This window comes from Dendrobates tinctorius, unplaced genomic scaffold (assembly GCF_039654945.1).
Source record: "Dendrobates tinctorius isolate UK_male_01 unplaced genomic scaffold, ASM3965494v1 ptg000211l, whole genome shotgun sequence".
NCBI lineage: Eukaryota > Metazoa > Chordata > Amphibia > Anura > Dendrobatidae > Dendrobates > Dendrobates tinctorius.
The window spans coordinates 24,044,426-24,064,562 of record NW_027361878.1 but is presented as its reverse complement, the minus strand read 5'-3'; the positions used below and the strand labels follow the sequence as shown (position 1 = coordinate 24,064,562).

Sequence of the window (20,137 nt, the reverse complement as noted above, 5' to 3'; positions counted from 1 at the left end):
TCACTCTTATTCCCTTCTTTTGAGGTCCACACCATCAGGCTCTTCCGTCCCCTCTCCCTCAGGGTAGCGGTCATATACCGGCCCCCAGGCTCACCCACCCTCTTCCTTGACCACTTTTCAGCCTGGCTGCCACACTTCATGTCCTCAGAACTACCAACCCTCATCCTGGGAGACTTCAACATCCCCATTAACAGCCCTAATTCCACATCTGCATCCCAGCTTCTATCACTAACCACCTCTCTAGGCCTCTCACAGCTTTCAACCTCTGAGACACATAAGGACGGTAACACCCTTGATCTGGTCTTCTGCCGGCTCTGTTCAATCTCCCACCTAAACAACTCACCGCTTCCACTCTCTGACCACAACATTCTCTCCTTCACGCTCACAAATCCTCGCCCACCCCAGCTCATTCCTACCTACCACACAGTCAGAAATCTACAAGCTATTAACCCTCAGACACTTTCAGATTCCCTACACTCAGCTCTGTCCCCAATCTCCTCTCTTTCCTGTCCTAATCTGGCTGTTCATCACTACAATGACACTCTTAGAAGCACCCTTGACCAAGTAGCTCCCCTCACCCTCAGAACCTCCAAACACAGAGTAAAAGAGCCCTGGCTCACATCGCAAACTCAACTTCTCCAGCGATGCTCCAGGAGTGCTGAACGCCTATGGAGAAAAACCCGCACACCAGAAGACTTCATCCACTTCAAATTTATGTTAAGAACCTATAACGCTGCCCTTCACCTTGCCAAACAGACCTACTTCACCACCCTGATCTCCTCACTAGCCAACAACCCCAAGAAACTTTTTGACACTTTTCACTCCCTCCTCAGGCCAAAAGCACAAGCCCCTATCACAGACATTTGTGCTGATGACCTGGCCTCCCACTTTACAGAAAAAATAGATAATATCCGTCAAGAAATCTGCTCCCAACCACCAAGTGCTGTGACTCCCATCCCTTCCTACATCTCCCCTGGCTCACTCTCCACATTTGATCCCATAACAGAAGAAGAAGTCTCCAGACTCCTCTCTTCTTCTCGTCCGACTACATGCACTACCGACCCCATTCCCTCACATCTCCTCCAGTCTCTCTCTCCAGTCGTCACAACCCACCTAACTACAATCTTTAATCTCTCCCTCTCCTCGGGCATTTTCCCATCCTCCTTCAAACACGCCATCGTTACTCCACTACTAAAGAAACCTGCTCTCGACCCATCCTGCACAAACAACTACAGACCAGTCTCCAATCTCCCCTTCATCTCTAAACTTTTGGAACGCCTAGTTTACTCCCGCCTTACCCGTTACCTCTCCATTCACTCCCTTCTAGACCCTTCACAGTCCGGCTTCCGCCCCCTACATTCGACTGAAACTGCACTCATCAAAGTGACCAATGACCTTCTGACAGCAAAACGTAACGGTGACCACTCTATGCTCATTCTTCTTGACCTGTCTGCAGCTTTCGATACTGTTGACCACCATCTCCTACTCTCTAGGCTCCAGTCACTAGGCATTAAGGACACTGCACTCTCCTGGTTCTCTTCCTATCTCTCTGACCGCTCCTTCAGTGTTTTGTTCTCTGGCTCCACGTCATCTCCTCTTCCTCTTGCTGTCGGGGTACCTCAGGGCTCAGTCCTTGGCCCCCTTCTTTTCTCTCTCTACACGGCCCCAATTGGACAGACCATCAGCAGATTTGGCTTTCAGTACCATCTTTATGCTGATGACACACAACTATACACGTCTTCCCCTGACCTTACCCCCGCTGTACTACAGAACGCCAGTGACTGTCTGTCCGCAGTCTCCAATATCATGTCCGCTCTCTATCTGAAACTCAACCTCTCCAAAACTGAACTTCTTCTGCTCCCGCCGTCTACTAACCTCCCTAAATCTGACATTTCCTTCTCCGTGGGTGGTACCACAATAACGCCCCGGCAGCAGGTGCGCTGTCTGGGTGTTATGTTTGACACCAATCTCTCCTTTACATCCCATATACAATCCCTTGCCCGCTCTTGCCGCTTACACCTAAAGAACATCTCTAGAATCCGCCCTTTTCTCACTATGGAAACAACAAAAACCCTCACTGTTGCATTGATCCACTCTCGCCTGGATTACTGCAACGCTCTATTAATTGGCCTCCCCGTCACTCGACTATCCCCTCTCCAATCCATACTCAATGCAGCAGCCAGGATCGTCCATCTGGGTAATCGGTACTCGGACGCGTCCGCTCTTCGCCAGTCCTTACATTGGCTGCCCATTCATTATAGGATCCAATTCAAAGTACTTGTTCTCACCCACAAAGCTCTCCACAGTGCGGCACCCCCTTACATTTCTTCTCTCATTTCTGTCTATCGGCCTAGCCGATCGCTGCGCTCTGCAAACGACTTTCGACTAACCTCTGCACTAATCCGTACCTCCCACTCCCGACTCCAAGACTTCTCCCGTGCTGCTCCTATCCTCTGGAATGCTCTACCCCAAGAAATCAGGACTATCCACAATTTGCATAGTTTTAGGCGCTCCCTCAAAACACACCTGTTCAGAGCGGCCTATCACATTCACTAATCAAAGTCATTTTCTGTGTAAGTGTGCGTGCGTAGCCCATTCACTATCTCCATCCATCCTTCACTCCTGCAAGATGGCTGGACCTTCATTGTAAATACACCATTGTAAATACACACCTGTACTCTGTATCTCCCTCACCTCATTGTAGATTGTACGCTCTCACGAGCAGGGTCGTCTTATTTCGTCTTATTTTGCTTTAATTATTGTATTGTTAGCGTTGTTACTTATGACTTGTGTTTTGAAACTGTTAAACTGTAAAGCGCTGCGGAATATGTTGGCGCTATATAAATAAAGATTATTATTTATTATTATTTTTCCATTCTACATGACGGCACCACGAGAGAGTTACAGAGATTTGTATTCTCTTTAGGGAGGGATCACTGCTTGTAACACTCTTCTCCCGAATGTGAGATCAGAGGTTGCAAATAGGCCTAACCTATAGTGTCTGACAAAGGTAGATGGAGCGGACCAAGTGGCCGCCTTACAGATTTGGTAAATGGGAGCGTCAGCTCTCTCCGCCCAGGATGTCGTCATGGCCCTCGTGGAGTGGGCTTTTATACCTTCTGGAATAGCCCTGCCAAAGTCACCAGACCTGAACCCAATCGAGATGGTTTGGGGTGAGCTGGACCGCAGAGTGAAGGCAAAAGGGCCAACAAGTGCTAAGCATCTCTGGGAACTTCTTCAAGACTGTTGGAAGACCATTTCCGGTGACTACCACTTGAAGCTCATCAAGAGAATGCCAAGAGTGTGCAAAGCAGTAATCAAAGCAAAAGGTGGCTACTTTGAAGAATCTAGAATATAAGACATATTTTCAGTTGTTTCACACTTTAGGTTTTGATGCCTTCAGAATCAATCTACAATTTTCATAGTCATGAAAATAAAGAAAACTCTTTGAATGAGAAGGTGTGTCCAAACTTTGGTCTGTACCGTATACATGTACATGTATACAGTGTATTACATAGTTACAATTTATTACAGTTTTTTGTGTTCTAAAGTTGTATTCCAATAAATAGATATTATGTTCTATCTAAATATCTTGATCATAGAAATGATTAAATGTCTGATGTTCACATTGTACTACAATAAATTTTTCACTTAAATATAAGCAATATATGTGGGAGTTGGAGTCAGGGAAATTGAGGAGTCGGAGTCGCAGGTTTGGCTTAAGGTACCGTTACACCTAGCGACTCACCAGCGATCCCGACCAGCGATATGACGCGGTCAGGATCGCTGGTGCATCGCTAGGTGGTCGCTAGTGAGCTGCCACACAGGCAGATCTCACCAGCGACATCGCTGGGGACGGGGATCGCTACTTACCTGTCAGACGCGGCGATCCTGCGTCCTCCCGCCCGCGTCCACGCGTCGCTTGTCGTCACAGCTGGAAGCGCCGCAGGAAGTGACCGACGAGAAATGATCCAGCAGCTTCTCGCGCGATCAGCGATAACCAGCGGGGGAGCCGGTCGGAGGTAAGTATCACATGCAGCGATATCGCTAGCAATATCGCTGCTACGTCACAAAATCGGTGACTTTACAGCGATATTGCTAGCGATATCGCAGTGTGTAACGGGGGCTTTACCGACTCCACAGCCCTGCTGCCTACACTGCTATGTGTTAGCAGAACGGCCTTCTTTACTCATCAAGCTATAGTCTGTTTAGAGGTTTTTAAGGCTCTTCCTTGCCCCTTGGAATGGGACAGATAAGGCCCTCTGTTTTCTCCAAGGTCCCATTATCACTAAATACTGCAGGAGACATCTCCTCACATCTAGGCAATGATGCCTCTCCTCCTTCTGGTAGTTCGGGTTAGAACAAAGGGATCACAAGATTATCTCCTGAGCCCTCTGAAATTTTGACACCACCTTGGGAAGGTGTGCTGGATCTAATTTTAACACGACTATTGTCCATGGCCTGAGTGTAGAGAGGGTCTGTTGAAAAAGCGAGCAAATCCTCAACCTACGGCCGGCCGACGTGAGTGCCACTAATAAGGCTGTCTTTAAAGTTAACACTTTATCTGATGTTGTGTTTAGTGGTTCAAACCTCCTTCAGAGATGATAGGGCCAAATTTAGATCCCAGGGAGGAGGAGTAGGGGAAGGGACAGAGTTAGCTCTAGTACAGATAAACCTGGTCACCCACCTATTGTTTGCCAGGTTGCAATTGAATAAGGCTGCCAGGGCTGAGATGTGTACTTTGAGGGTACTGACAGCTAACTCCAATCTTAAACTTTTCTGCAGAAATTCCAGTTTTGCCACTATCAGGACTTCCCTTCCTGTATTGGGTCTGAGGTAGATAAGAATTTTTTACATATCCTCCTACAAATTTTTTGTAGTCACTGGTTTTCTGCTACTGAGGCTGGTTTCACACTTAAAAATGCATCCTGTTGCATTTTTTGTGCGTCCGACTTGCCCCCAAAAAACGCATGCGCACGCAATGCGTTTTTTTTACAGCAAAACACCCATTATAGTCTATGGGTGCACATACGTGCGCATTGTAATGTGCACGTATGCGCAAAAAAAGCATGCTTTTTTTAAAAACAAAAGCGCACCAAAACCTGCAAAAAAAACCACACAAATGCATGATGCGTTTTTTTAATGCGTTTGTGTGTGCAAAAAATGCGCAGCAAAAAACGCAAGTGTGAAAGTAGCCTAAGTGAGGTGGATATTAACGCTGCTGAGAATCCCTTTTTCTCTCGTAGTGACCTTTTAAATTTTAGGCTGTCAACTGCAGCACGGATCTGAGGGTGATTGAAGGGACTCTGTGTTAGAAGGCCCTAGACCTCTGCCACTGACCTTACTCTCAGTCAATAGAACCATGGCCTTATCGGCCGGAAGGGAGCTATCATAACCACTCTGGCTCTGTTCTCCTTGATCTTCCTCAAAACCACTGGTATGAGGTATATTGGAGGGAAGGCGTACGGAAGACCTGATGTCCACTCTATCCTGAAGGCGTCTACTGCCAAAGGTCTGTCTGCTGGACTTAGGGAGCAGAATTTCTGAACCTTCCTGTTGGCTTTTTGAGGCGGAAAGATCTATACTGGGTTTTTCCCACATGTGCATTATCCATTAAGAAATGGAATCCTTTTAGGCATCATGCTCCTTGCCTCATGTGGTTCCTGCTCATACAGGCTGCCTTCAGGTTGACTATACCTCGGATAAGCAGGGCCGGTAATGAGAGGAACTGGTGTTCTGCCAGAGTCATGATCCGGCCTTACGCTGCTTAGTGGAGGCCCTTTGACAAGAGCAGTCACCTTCAGCCTAAAAGGACCGGTGATTATCTGCATCCAGGACAAAGAACGGGTGTTTCCCTGGTGGTTTACATATGCAAACATTGCTCAGTTGTCTGATAGGACTCTCACATGGTGTCCTCTTAAGTGTGGTACCAATTCCTTTAGTTTTTGTTTTTTTATAGAAGTTCTTAATCGTTCGAGGATAGATTCCTTTCCTCCTTGGCCTAGGGATCCTGGAGCCATAATGTGTCTAGGTGGGCTTCCCCCCGCAAATACTGGCATCCGTTGTGACCACCATGGAGGTTGTGTGTGTGTGCAGGGTACTCCTCTCGTAGATGACTACCTGTAACCGCCACCTGAGTGTCTGGAGGGTGAGCTTCTGCTCTAACCGTCCCTGAAGTTCCCGGTTGTTCTGTAGCACATACCCTTATGGTTCCCTTGTGTGGAACTGGGCCCATTTCATTGCTGGTATGCAGGAGGTGAGGGACTCCAATACCGACATGGTCCTTCACAGAGCCATTTCTGGCTCTTTTTTCCGGTTCCAGTTTGGATTTTTTTGAGGTTCAACTGCCACCCCAGAGTCTGTAGTGTTTCCATCACTATCCTGACTTGTTCTTGGTAGTAAGGGAGACTTCTTCCCACCATCAAGAAGTTGTCCAGATATGGTATCACCCGAGTATCTTTTCTCTGAGGTGCGCTGTGACTTCGGCAATTAATCTTTGTGAAAAATCGTGGGCTATTGCTACTCCAAAGTGAAGATTCCTGTATTGAAAGTGAGGCCACTGAGACCTCATCTTGACTGCCAGTCTGTTACATTTGCGGTCTTATTGCCAGTCAGAACGTGGTGATAAGCGCTCTTGAGGCCCAGGATTGCTATATAACCCTGAGGAAGGAGGAGTTCCACTGTTGACCTTATCGTCTCCACCTTGGAAGACGGGATTAACAGATACCTGTTGAGGTTTTCTCTGATTTATGATTGTCCTCCAGGAATTATCTGGGTTTTTTTTTTTCAATAGGGGTAGTAAAACTCCTATCCTACTATCAGAAACTCTTCCAGGACATGTTTGTCTAGGCGTGAGATTGCTTTCCTTTCCAACCTGTCTTTCTCGAGAAGACTGCATATGTCCTCGTGGAAGCCAGTGGTGGAACCTTAACTCCAGACCTGACCCACAATTTGCCAGATCATGCTGGATGAGATCCACTCCCAAGCTGGGAGGAAGTGCAACTGAGGAGGCTTGTCACTGGAAGGGTTTTTTGGTGTCCTGGAGGGCTTGCTAAAGTAGAAGCCTCTCCCACCTTTGGATCGTTAGTCAGAATTGTTTCTGTCTCGAACCTTATATTGCCATCTCCTGGACTTCCGGCCCTTCCAAAAGGAGCGCCGAAAAAGGCCTGACATGGCTGTTTTCTGGGAAAATTTCCTTTTTTGTTATCAATTTTTCCTCCTACGTCATCCAATGTCTGACCAAAATAGGAAATATTTCTCACACAATAAAGAGCAGAGTTACATCTTTGCCTGTGTGTTCCCCGACCAGCATTTAACCCATCCTGCACGGCATTCTATATTAGCCAAAGTTGCTAATTTTGCTGTATAGCCCTTGCTGAATCCTGCTGAAGTCTCAGCTCGGAATACTGCTACTGCTCTTATGGCCGGTACTGCCTCTAGGATAGTCTCCCTGGGGACTCTTTAATCTAGCTCTAGGTTACTGATCCGTATCTTAAGGGATCTAACCACACCATTAGCCGCGATGGCCGGTCTTAAGGCCCTTTTACATTTAGCGATGCACCAGCGATCCGACCCGGTCAGGATCGCTGGTGCATCGCTAAATGATCGCTAGTGAGCTGTCACACAGGCAGACCTCACAGCGATGCAGCAGCAACGCAGCGCACGATACTCACCTTTCACACACAGCGATCCTGGCTTCCTCCCGCCCGCCTCCACACGTCCCTCGTCGTCCCCACAGGAAGCCCAGCAGGAAGCTGACGACGAGAAATGGAGCCGGACATTCTCGCGCGATCAGCGATGGACAGCAGGGGAGCCGGTCGGAGGTAAGTATCACACATAGCGATATCGCTATAACGTCACAAAATTGGTGACGTTATAGCGATATCGCTATGTGTAAAACCCCCTTAAGTGTTTCAGCTGAGACCTCCCAGGTTATTTTAAGACAATTATCTGTCTTTCTGTCAGAGGTTCTTTCAGGGAACCTACATCATTTAAGGAGCAGAGAGGACTTTCTGGCGACCTTTGAGATCGCTACGTCAATTTTTGAAGCCTCATCCCAGGATGAGGATGTTTCTTCCTCAAGCGGATATTTCTTTTTCAGGGAATTGATTCTCTGGGACTACTTCTCTGGTTTTTCCCTTTCCCTTTTAATGAGTACTTGCCACTGTTAGTAATTAGGGAAGGCTCTACGTTTTCCTTATAACAAGCTGTCGAACATGAGTTCTATGGCTTTCCTATCTACCAGCCCCATGGTCAGCCGGACTGCTTTAATAAGCTTGTCCGTACCTGTTCCTTGTTCGTTCCTTGTTCCTGTTCCTTGTCCGTACCTTGTTCCTCTACTAGGAATGCTACTTTCTCAGTAAGCTTGTCCGTACCTGTTCCTTGTTCGTTCCTTGTTCCTGTTCCTTGTCCGTACCTTGTTCCTCTACTAGGAATGCTACTTTCTCAGTAAGCTTGTCCGTACCTGTTCCTTGTTCGTTCCTTGTTCCTGTTCCTTGTCCGTACCTTGTTCCTCTACTAGGAATGCTACTTTCTCAGTAACGAGATTTAGCTGAGTCCTCCTCTGATCCCTATGGTGTCCTCCCGTGAGACCAAATGAGGGCTGGCCTTTATTTTGCTATCCGTTAGACTGCAAAAGCCCTTTGACTGGAACAGGGATCTCCGGCTCTCAGCAAGAGGGTGTCTCCTTCGCTACTGTTTTATCAATACAGGCCTGACACCACCTCTTATTCCTAAGGGACTTTTCTGTATAAGGAATATTCCTAGCTTTAGATCTACCCCTTTTTTTAGGGACCTCCAACGCTCTACCCCACCAATGTCTGTAAAAAGAGGGGAGAGAGGAGACGAGAGAGAAAACGAGAACAGACATTATCGTACTGGACTTTCTCGAAGCTCACTCTCCACTTGGACGCTTCACAGGACGGGTACCGGATCTGGAGGCTGACTGGTATGTACACGTCTCCCATCGGGACTGTGGACCCCTCCTTTTAAACACCATGACAATCGTCCCGTACTCTGTCCGAGCGGCTTCCGCTGTAGTTATGGCGAGCCTGGCTCCTCTCATCTGAGCGAGACCGCCATTCATGCACCTCCTGGTGCGGCTGTAAGTGCTCTGACAAAAAAAGCTCTCAATCTTAACAAGTTATCTGCTGCTGCTTCCAGATGAGAACAGTCACATTCAACCTAGAATGGTTGGTGACCCCTGCCAGCACTTCTGCCCCCATGCATGCGCACTGCCGCTGGTCTATGCATGCACCCGACAACCACGTCCGATGCGTGCTGTATTATCTAGTGCTAGTAGTGCCATGTGTCTGTGTTCGAACACTTGAGCATGTGCTTTAAGATTAGCCTCTCATTCCGCTAAGCCACAGTAGACACCCCAGAATATTACCCGGCCTGGGGATATTTGAGCGCGCCCCCAGCACTGCCAACATAATGTCCTGAGGCTGCTGCGCTTCTGTTTCTGGAGCACCTTCAGTGCGCGCTCCTTATGCCAGCTTGAAAATTCTGTCTGCGCGCACGCGGACTGTATCCGGTGCGCGCCCACTGTCATGTGGCCGTACCGCTTGTTCCTGTGCGCGCTCTCTGCTCTGCTGCTGCCTCCCGGGTGTCGCAGACTCTACTTCCGGGTCGCACCTCATCAACTTCCGGTGCGCGCTCCCGGCCTCTCCGTAGGTTCCCCGGGAGAACGTGCCGCTGCGTGTACCCGGATTTTACTGCTGGATTGCGCGCTGCCTGCTGCTGCCTCCGGTGCGCGCTCCCAGCTCCAACCAGTGCCCGCATTCAGGTGTCCCCATTAGCTGCGCGTGCCCGGCCTTTCCCCTTCCGGTACGCGCCCAGGTCACCGCAGCGTTCCCATGCTGCTATCGCCATGACACCTGCTGCCCTCATACCTGCGGCCCCCATGGACCTGGTCGTCTGCGGAAGCCTCCACACTGTGCAGGTACTCTTCTTCTGGGCAGCCCCGGTGTCAGACCAGCGCTCGACAGGGAGGGATCCCCAAAGGGTCCTCCAAGGAAACTTTCATCTGCCCGGGCACCGACGTGCCTCACGGGCTGCATGGCCACTGGTTGTCAACAGGGAGGGAGCACAAAGTGGCCTCCTTGGACATCTATGGGGCATGTCGGTCAACAGGGAGGGTACACATATCGTGGTCTCTGAGGTCCAGACTGCACCCGGGCATCTGCCTCACAGGCTGTGGCCATGCACTCGCTCAGGGGGGACATAGGAATATATGGCCCCCGAGGCGACTACCGGTACCTGGTGACAGGTGTAGCAGACCAGTGCCTGCCAGTAATCACCCGACCCAGGCATCCTCTTTTTTTCTTTCTTCAAGAATCTTCAAGGTCTTCATCTTGAGGGTTCCCCATCGAGGACAGGAAACAAACTGATGCGGAGAGAGGAGCCGCCCCTTTTATCTTGAAGGTTTCCTGTCCTCATTGGGAGGATCCCGTCTCGTGGTGCCATCATGTAGAATGGAAAAAAACACAATCCGCATATGACTGTATTAATAAAGTTGTGTCAAAGTCAAATACTAATATGCAAATAAAGTCTGTGGAGCCTCATTTAAGAGTCTCAAACACAGGACTAGCCAGATCTTCCTCCAGGGAAAGACCCAGCCAAGGGGTGGCTCCTTTCAGAAACCACCATTACCACCATAGTAAGTGGCCCTTTAAGTCAATATCCAGCTCTTTATGAGTTTACAGATATGACAAGGGAAATACCAAGGTATCCATCCACAGACAGCTGTTTCGGGGTGTTGCCCCTCATCAGTGTGGAGTAGGATTCTGGCTAGGTGGGGCAATGCCTAGTAGACCAACATCACGAAACAATCACTGACCTCAAAAGTCAAATACTAGAAATATCAAAAACAGCAGCTGAGTTTATGATGGTTAGCCTCTGATTTTCTTCTGTTTTCATAATTCCCCCTACAATACTTGGGAAATATCTTGTTGGGAAGGAGAAGTTGCTCTTCACGATTAGGACATTGATCTTGAGGATTGTGGGTTGGAAGGATTTCAATCTTTTTTGTTCTTCGCGCTAGTCAAATACCATGTGTTGTCATTGGACGCTCCACGTATGGTGGGCTTAAGGCTTTATGCTTACTGGAGTGGTGACATCTAGAGATTATTGTATTTATTTTTCTTTTCTGCCAAACAACAAACACAAAATAAATAAAATAAGTGTATTTAATTTACTGTTATTGGGAACAGTTAAACAAGTTGATGAAATGATCTCTAAAAGGCCTAAAGTAGAAAAATAACACATTTTCTTAGTATTTTAGGCAATAAAAAATCTTTTACATTTTAAAAAAATTGCAAAAAGGAAAATAGGCAGATGTAAAAGTTTGGACACCCTTCTAGATGTGTGTGCTCAAATTACTTTGACCAAAGTTTCAGACCTTAATTAGCATGTTAGGGTTATAGCTTGTTCACCCTCATCGCTAGGAAAGTCCAGGTGATGCAAATTTTCCAGCTTTATAAAAACTACAGTCTCCTCTACTCTTGTGCCAAAAAACAGTAGCCATGGGTTCTTCTAAGTAGCTGCCTAGCACTCTGAAAATGGTGGAGACCCACAAGTCAGGAGAAGGCTATAAGAAGATAGCAAGTTGCCATTTTCTCAGTTCGAAATGTAATTAAGAAATGGAAGTTAACAACAGTGGAGGCCAAGATAAGGCCTGGAAGACCAAGCAAAATTTCAGTTAGAACTGCTCGTAGGATTGCTAGAGAGGTAAATCAGAACCCCCACTTGACTGCAAAAGACCTTTAGAAAGATTAAGCAAACTATAGAGTTGTGGTACATTGTTCTACTATTCAGAGACACTTGCACAAATATGGCCTTCATGGAAAAGTCATCAGAAGAAAAACCTCTCCTGCGTCCTCACCATAAAATCAGCATCACAAGTATACAAAAGAACATCTAAACAAGCCTGATGCAATTTGGAGACAAGTCCTATGAACCAATGAGGTTAAATAGAACTCTTTGGCCACAATGATAAAAGGTATGTGTGGAGAAGAAAGGGCAAAGAATATCAGGAAAGGAACACCTCACCAACCATTAACCCCTTTACCCCCAAGGGTTGTTTGCATGTTAATGACCAGGCCAATTTTTACAATTCTGACCACTGTCCCTTTATGAGGTAATAACTCTGGAACACTTCCATGGATCCCGGTGATTCTGACATTGTTTCTCTCATGACAGATTGTACTTCAAGACACTGGTAAAATTTCTTTGGTATGAATTGTGTTTGTGAAAAAATGGAAATTTTGCAAAATTTTGGAATTTTCCAAATTTGAATTTTCATGCCCTTAAAACAAAGAAATGTCACACAAAAAAAAACTTAATAAGTAATATTTCCCACATGTTTACTTTAACATCAGCACAATTTTGGAACCAAAACTATTTTTGTTAGGACGTTATAAGGGTTAAAAGTTGACCGACGATTTCTCATTTTTACAACACTATTTTTTTTTTTTAAGGGACCACATTACATTTGAAGCCACTTTGAGGGGTCTATATGATAGAAAATACCCAAAAGTGACACCTTTCTAAAAACTGCACCCCTCAAGGTGCTCAAAACCACATTCAAGATGTTTATTAACCCTTCAGGTGCTTCACAGGAATTTTTAGAATGTTTAAAAAAAAAATAAAAATGAACATTTAACTTTTTTTCACAAAAAAGTTTACTTCAGATCCAATTTGTTTTATTTTACCAAGGGTAACAGGAGAAATTGGACCCCAAATGTTGTTGTACAATTTGTTCTGAGTACGCTGATACCCCATATATGCAGGTAAATCACTATTTGGGCGCATGGCAGAGCTCGGAAGGGAAGTAGCGCCGTTTGACTTTTCACTGCAAAACTGGCTGGAATTGAGATCGGACGCCATGTCGCGTTTGGAGAGCCCCTGATGTGCCTAAACGTAGAAACCCCCCACAAGTAACACCATTTTGGAAAGTAGACCCCCAAAGGAACTTATCTAGTTGTGCGATGAGCACTTTGAACCCCCAAGTGCTTCACCGAAGTTTATAATGTACAGCAGTAAAAAAAAACTTTTTTTTTTTTTTTTTTCTTCTCAAAAATGATTTTTGCCCCCAATTTTTTATTGTCTCAAGGGTAACAGGAGTAATTGGACCCCAAAAGTTGTTTTGCAATTTGTCCTGAGTAGGCTGATACCCCATATGTGGGGGTAAAACACTGTTTCGGCGCATGACAGAGCTCAGAAGCAAAGGAGCACCGTTTGACTTTTTCAACGCAGAATTGGCTGGAATTGAGAACAGACGCATGTCGCATTTGGAGAGCCGCTGATGCGCCCAAACAGTGCAAACCCCCCAATTCTAACTCCAACCCTAACCTGGAGACCTGGATGTCATCATGACGACATCGGGTCTCCATGGCAGCGATCGGAAATCAGCGACATGCCGCGGGTCTCCGATCCAAAGGCAGAGGGGTTGTCAGAGCTGACAGCTCCTCTGCCTGCTCCCGGAATGCTGTGATCATGTTTGATCGCAGTGTATCGGGGGTTTAAGTGCCGGGAGCGGATGCTGGGGCTCTCTGACCTTTCCTGGCACCTGCGCACTGCAGTACTTTACTCTGCCCTCAACAGCGCTGTTCAATGGAGGAGCGCGGCCTGAAGCAAGGAGGATGACGACATTGCATGAAGATAGGAGGCGCCGGACCCGGACTTGTGACACCCATCGGACCGGACCGCCCACTGGGTGAGTATAATAAAAATTGGCTTTTTTCTCTTTCAGGTCGGACTGATGGCTTATCCACAGCATTACAGAATGCTGTAGATAAGCCCCGAAAAGCAGTGGCTGCATCTTATAGCGGCAAAAAGAGGTGACAGGTTCCCTTTAAAGGGGATCTCCACTGAAAATAAGTTATCACACAACTGAGTTCATTCATTCTCTATGGAGCAGCTGAAAAAAAGCCAAGTGAAGGGCTCAGCAACCTCACAATAGCGGTCAGGCATGTGAAATGCTGTTCCATTCTAAAGTGCTCCATCCTGTGCTTTTGATTGGTGCAGGTCTCAGCGGTTGGACTGGAACCGATAAATAACTTATGGTGATAAACTTCTCTTCAATGGAGAGCCCCTTTAAATTCCCACTGGTGTCTGCTGTGGAGAGAGAGACAAGAGGCCCCATCAAAATTATATACTTTTTTGTACTCATCCAACTTTCCAGTCGTGTAGAAGCCATATGCAAATAAAGCTGGAAGTGCACTGAGGGTGTGTCAATGCACTTGGAAGCAGCAGTCTAAGTGCACTGACCACTCCCCAACTGCATTTCTTTTTAGGACTTCTACACTGCGCTTCTCAAGACTAGCACATCTGAGCATTTTAAAAAACAGGTAGAATTTTTATTGTGGCACAAACGGTACAATAAGTGCCCTTTAAGGCTGTCAAGGGGCATCAGCAATGTAAAAACAGAATAACTGCAAGAACAATCACACAGCCAGTGGTCGGATGTCTGGCTACATGTTCAGGAGAGAACACACAGTTTTATCTTTTTGCGAGCAAGCACTGTGTATACAACAGTTTAAGCCGTGCAACCAGGCGGCTGCTGCGTCACAAAACTGTCGGGTCCAACTAGACCCAGCACACGTCCGATTGTGACTCCAATTTTCTGCTCCATTTCACCCATAATGGCCCCCACCGCGACGTCAGTTCCGGAGAGATACGCAAGATAAAGAAACTTAACCAGAGGAACTTTTAAAAATAATTGTTAAAGTGTGTAAATAGGGGAGAACAAAGCAGACGGATGTGATCGCGTCAGATCCAGCAGCGCAATATTAACATTATTACTTCTATAAGTGCAACTTTGATATTAACATATATTTAAAAAAACAAACATTAAGGGTGTGTGCACACGTAAGCATTTTTTTTTCACGTTTTTTAAGCGTATTTACCGGCAAAAATGCGTAAAAACGCTTGCAAGAAGCATCCCATTCATTTTAATGAATTCTGCACTTTTTTGCTTCATATTCCGCTTTTCTAACTATTTTCTAGGAGACTGGGGATGCTCCGGAAAAAACCCGCATTAAAAATGCGCAAAACTCGCGCAGAAAAAACGTGCGTTTTCTGGGAAGGAGTCCGGTTTTCAGTCAGGAATTTTCTGCATACGTGTGCACATACCCTTAACATTTTCCCCCTTAAACATTTCTGCTCATCTTCTTTCTTCAGCACAGTGCCCCTCTTTTGCCTGCGAGAGTTGACAGTTAAGGGGAGACTACGATATGGCTGAGTTGCCGGCCCAAATGTGCCCTCTCCCTTGCCATGAGCAGAGGCACCTTTCTCTCTGCAGCATTTGAGAAGTGCAGGAACACTGAATCTACTCAGACCCAACCAGCTTCAGAGCACAGACTTGCTGCCTAAGAAACCAACCACCTCTGAGACGGTGGCCAGTAACCTAGGCAACGAGCAGTACACTATAAAATTAGAAGGCAAATTACAAAATTGCTTGATTATGCCCAAATTATGAGAAATCCCATACATGGGCTGTTACATGCAGGGCTGTGGAGTCGGAGTCGTGGAGTCGGAGTCGGTGCTCATTTTGGTGGAGTCGGAGTTGGAGTCGGTATAAAATGGACCGACTCCGACTCCTAAAATATATAATAAATTGGGTACAGTAATTCAATGCAGGATGTGCTGAATATTTTTTCATAGGAGTTTGGGAAAGTTATGAAATGTCCTATAAATGGCTGTTATATTCCTGATCTAAGGCTACATTCACACACAGCGTTTTTCCTGTGTTTTTTGAGGATACGTTTTTCAGCTGCAAAGTTATTGCAGATATCTATGTTTTTCTTAATATGTAAATGAGCTGTTAAGATCCCTGGGCTGTACACAGCCTCCAAAACTTATTTTACTGCTTAGCGACAGGGATGTGGAGTCGGAGTTCATTTTGGTGGAGTCGGTATAAAATGGACCGACTCCTAAAGTATATAATAAATTGGGTACAGTAATTCAATGCAGAATGTGCTGAATATTTGGGAAAGTTATGAAATTTCCTATAAATGACTGTTCTATTCCTGATCTAAGGCTACATTCACACACAGCGTTTTTCCTGCATTTTTTGAGGATACATTTTTCAGCTGCAAAGCTGATCATCTTTTTAAAAAACTGCATCACCTGAAAGGTTTTTGAGCTCATAGATAATGTTTTCAATAGCAAAAGCAGATTAGAAATCTGCTCTATCCATTTCTGTCTATCCATATCGTATCTGTACCAAAAAGAATGAAAACCGGGTAGTACACCAATATATATTCTGTTCTATCTAAATATCTTGATTATTGGATCATAAAAATGATTAAATGTCTGATGTTCACATTGTACTACAATAAATTTTTCACTTAAATATAAGCAATATGTGTGGGAGTCGGAGTCGGTGTAAGGGAAATTGAGGAGTCGGAGTCAGAGTCGCAGGTTTGGCTTACCGACTCCACAGCCCTGGTTACATGTCCATAGGCTGTCAGACTTATACACTGAGCTTTTACTCATCTTTCCTGGGTCCGGTGATGCCGCTCTGCCCCTGTCACACCAACAAGTTCTCATAACCACTGCAGACAATCACCGGCCTCAACAGCTTATGCCGCCTAATTGCAGATGTAGACAAGATGTCACCGCTGCCGACAATCAACAAAGATGGGAGCAGCGGTGAAGAAACATCTCTGTAGCCATGGGGAATGGGGGCGGGAGGCTATTCATAGCTCTGTTCATGGATAAATCTGACAGCCTGTGAATATCAGATTTCACTTCTGATCGGCTTCTGACACAAGAGCGGGCGCCACATAAAGGGGCACATGTAGGTCACAGGAGAAGTCTGACAAGGAATCCACTGCCCCCCAGGAACCTCCCCTGCCATCATCACACATCAGTACTCCTGCCCCCCAGGAACCTCCACTGCCATCATCACACATCAGTACTCCTGCCCCCCAGGAACCTCCACTGCCATCATCACTCCTACCCCCCAGGACCACCACTGCCATTATCACACATTATCACTCCTGCCGCCCCAGGACCACAACTGCCATCATCACACATCAGTACTCCTGCCCCCCAGGAACCTCCACTGCCATCATCACACATCAGTACTCCTGCCCCCCAGGAACCTCCACTGCCATCATCACACATTATCACTCCTACCCCCCAGGACCACCACTGCCATTATCACACATTATCACTCCTGCCGCCCCAGGACCACAACTGCCATCATCACACATCAGTACTCCTGCCCCCCAGGAACCTCCACTGCCATCATCACACATCAGTACTCCTGCCCTCCAGGAACCTCCACTGCCATCATCACACATTATCACTCCTGCCCCCCAGGACCTCCACTGCCATCATCACACATCAATACTCCTGCCCCCCCAGGACCTCCACTGCCATCATCACACATCAATACTCCTGCCCCCCCAGGACCTCCACTGCCATCATCACACATCAATAATCCTGCCCCCCCAGGACCTCCACTGCCATCATCACACATCAATACTCCTGCCCCCCCAGGACCTCCACTGCCATCATCACACATCAATACTCCTGCCCCCCCAGGACCTCCACTGCCATCATCACACATCAATACTCCTGCCCCCCAGGGACCACCACTGCCATTATCACACATTATCACTCCGGCCCCCCAGGATCACCACCATCGCCACACGCACACTTGTAACTCCTGCGGTCCAGGCTGACGACCCCTTCTAATGACGTCATGAAAATAAAGCCCGAACCCCCACGGCGCCTGAGAGTGAAGTAATGGCGCCCTTCTTACACCAGAGCCTGCGCACGGTACGCCGCACCCGGACGGGCAGCACTTACGTTTCTTTTCTCTGTCAGTTTCACCGGTCACCGCCGCTCGCAGGCTCAGTCTGTGCTGGGGGTTTCGTTGACGTCAGCGCCACGTACTCACACGTCACTGGTTCCTGTGCAACTCACGGCGCACGCTGATGACGTTGGAAAGGGGCGGCACGTGAGGACCCGGAAGTGATGGATGTGTGGCGTCCAAGTGATGCTGATTGCCGATAGCCTTTCACTGGTGGGGTGGGCGGATAACGGGACCCCGGCGGCCAGAGAGCAAGGAGAGCGGCCTGTATCCTGACCATAGGGAAATCAGCTGTAATATGCGGGAAAGGACTATAGAAAAATGGCTCCACAGAGCTGTAGGTCAGGAGCACACAGCCGTATATGACCACGGAGCTGTAGGTCAGGAGCACACAGCCGTATATGACCACGGAGCTGTAGGTCAGGTGCACACAGCCGTATATGACTGCACAGAGCTGTAGGTCAGGTGCACACAGCCATATATGACTGCACAGAGCTGTAGGTCAGGTGCACACAGCCGTATATGACCACGGAGCTGTAGGTCATGAGCACACAGCCGTATATGACTGCACGGAGCTGTAGGTCAGGTGCACACAGCCGTATATGACTGCACAGAGCTGTAGGTCAGGTGCACACAGCCGTATATGCCTGCACAGAGCTGTAGGTCAGGAGCACACAGCCGTATATGACTGCACAGAGCTGTAGGTCAGGAGCACACAGCCGTATATGACTGCACAGAGCTGTCGGTCAGGTGCACACAGCCGTATATGACTGCACAGAGCTGTAGGTCAGGTGCACACAGCCGTATATGACTGCACAGAGCTGTAGGTCAGGAGCACACAGCCGTATATGACTGCACAGAGCTGTCGGTCAGGTGCACACAGCCGTATATGACTGCACAGAGCTGTAGGTCAGGTGCACACAGCCGTATATGACTGCACAGAGCTGTCGGTCAGGTGCACACAGCCGTATATGACTGCACAGAGCTGTAGGTCAGGAGCACACAGCCGTATATGACTGCACAGAGCTGTAGGTCAGGAGCACACAGCCGTATATGACTGCACAGAGCTGTCGGTCAGGTGCACACAGCCGTATATGACTGAACAGAGCTGTAGGTCAGGAGCACACAGCCGTATATGACTGCACAGAGCTGTAGGTCAGGAGCACACAGCCGTATATGACTGCACAGAGCTGTCGGTCAGGTGCACACAGCCGTATATGACTGCACAGAGCTGTCGGTCAGGACCACACAGCCGTATATGACCACGGAGCTGTAGGTCAGGTGCACACAGCGTATATGACTGCACAGAGCTGTAGGTCAGGTGCACACAGCCGTATATGACTGCACAGAGCTGTCGGTCAGGTGCACACAGCCGTATATGACTGCACAGAGCTGTCGGTCAGGACCACACAGCCGTATATGACCACGGAGCTGTAGGTCAGGAGCACACAGCCGTATATGACTGCACAGAGCTGTAGGTCAGGAGCACACAGCCGTATATGACTGCACGGAGCTGTAGGTCAGGCTCACACAGCCGTATATGACTGCACAGAGCTGTAGGTCAGGTGCACACAGCCGTATATGACTGCACAGAGCTGTCGGTCAGGACCACACAGCCGTATATGACCACGGAGCTGTAGGTCAGGTGCACACAGCGTATATGACTGCACAGAGCTGTAGGTCAGGTGCACACAGCCGTATATGACTGCACAGAGCTGTAGGTCAGGAGCACACAGCCGTATATGACTGCACAGAGCTGTAGGTCAGGTGCACACAGCCGTATATGACTCCACGGAGCTGTAGGTCAGAAACACACAGCCGTATATGACTGCACAGAGCTGTAGGTCAGAAGCACACAGCCGTATATGACTCCACGGAGCTGTAGGTCAGGAGAACACAGCCGTATATGACTCCACAGAGCTGTAGGTCAGAAGCACACAGCCGTATATGACTGCATAGAGCTGTAGGTCAGGTGCACACAGCCGTATATGACTCCACGGAGCTGTAGGTCAGAAGCACACAGCCGTATATGACTGCACAGAGCTGTAGGTCAGAAGCACACAGCCGTATATGACTGCACGGAGCTGTAGGTCAGGTGCACACAGCCGTATATGACTGCACAGAGCTGTAGGTCAGGAGCACACAGCCGTATATGACTGCACAGAGCTGTATGTCAGGTGCACACAGCCGTATATGACTGCACAGAGCTGTAGGTCAGGAGCACACAGCCGTATATGACCACGGAGCTGTAGGTCAGGTGCACACAGCCGTATATGACCACGGAGCTGTATGTCAGGTGCACACAGCCGT

The 20,137-nt window shown here is 47.8% G+C and overlaps 1 protein-coding gene across 1 annotated transcript in view; it reads right to left on the bottom strand.

Moving 5' to 3' along the window:
* Nucleotides 1-18,133, bottom strand: part of STX5 (syntaxin 5) — a 39,052-nt gene extending 20,919 nt beyond the window's left edge. Inside the window, exon 1 of the mRNA XM_073554646.1 lies at nucleotides 17,824-18,133. The gene's annotated coding sequence lies outside the window, so the exon portion shown is untranslated. The remainder of the gene's footprint in view (nucleotides 1-17,823) is intronic.
* Nucleotides 18,134-20,137: the final 2,004 nt, after the last annotated feature.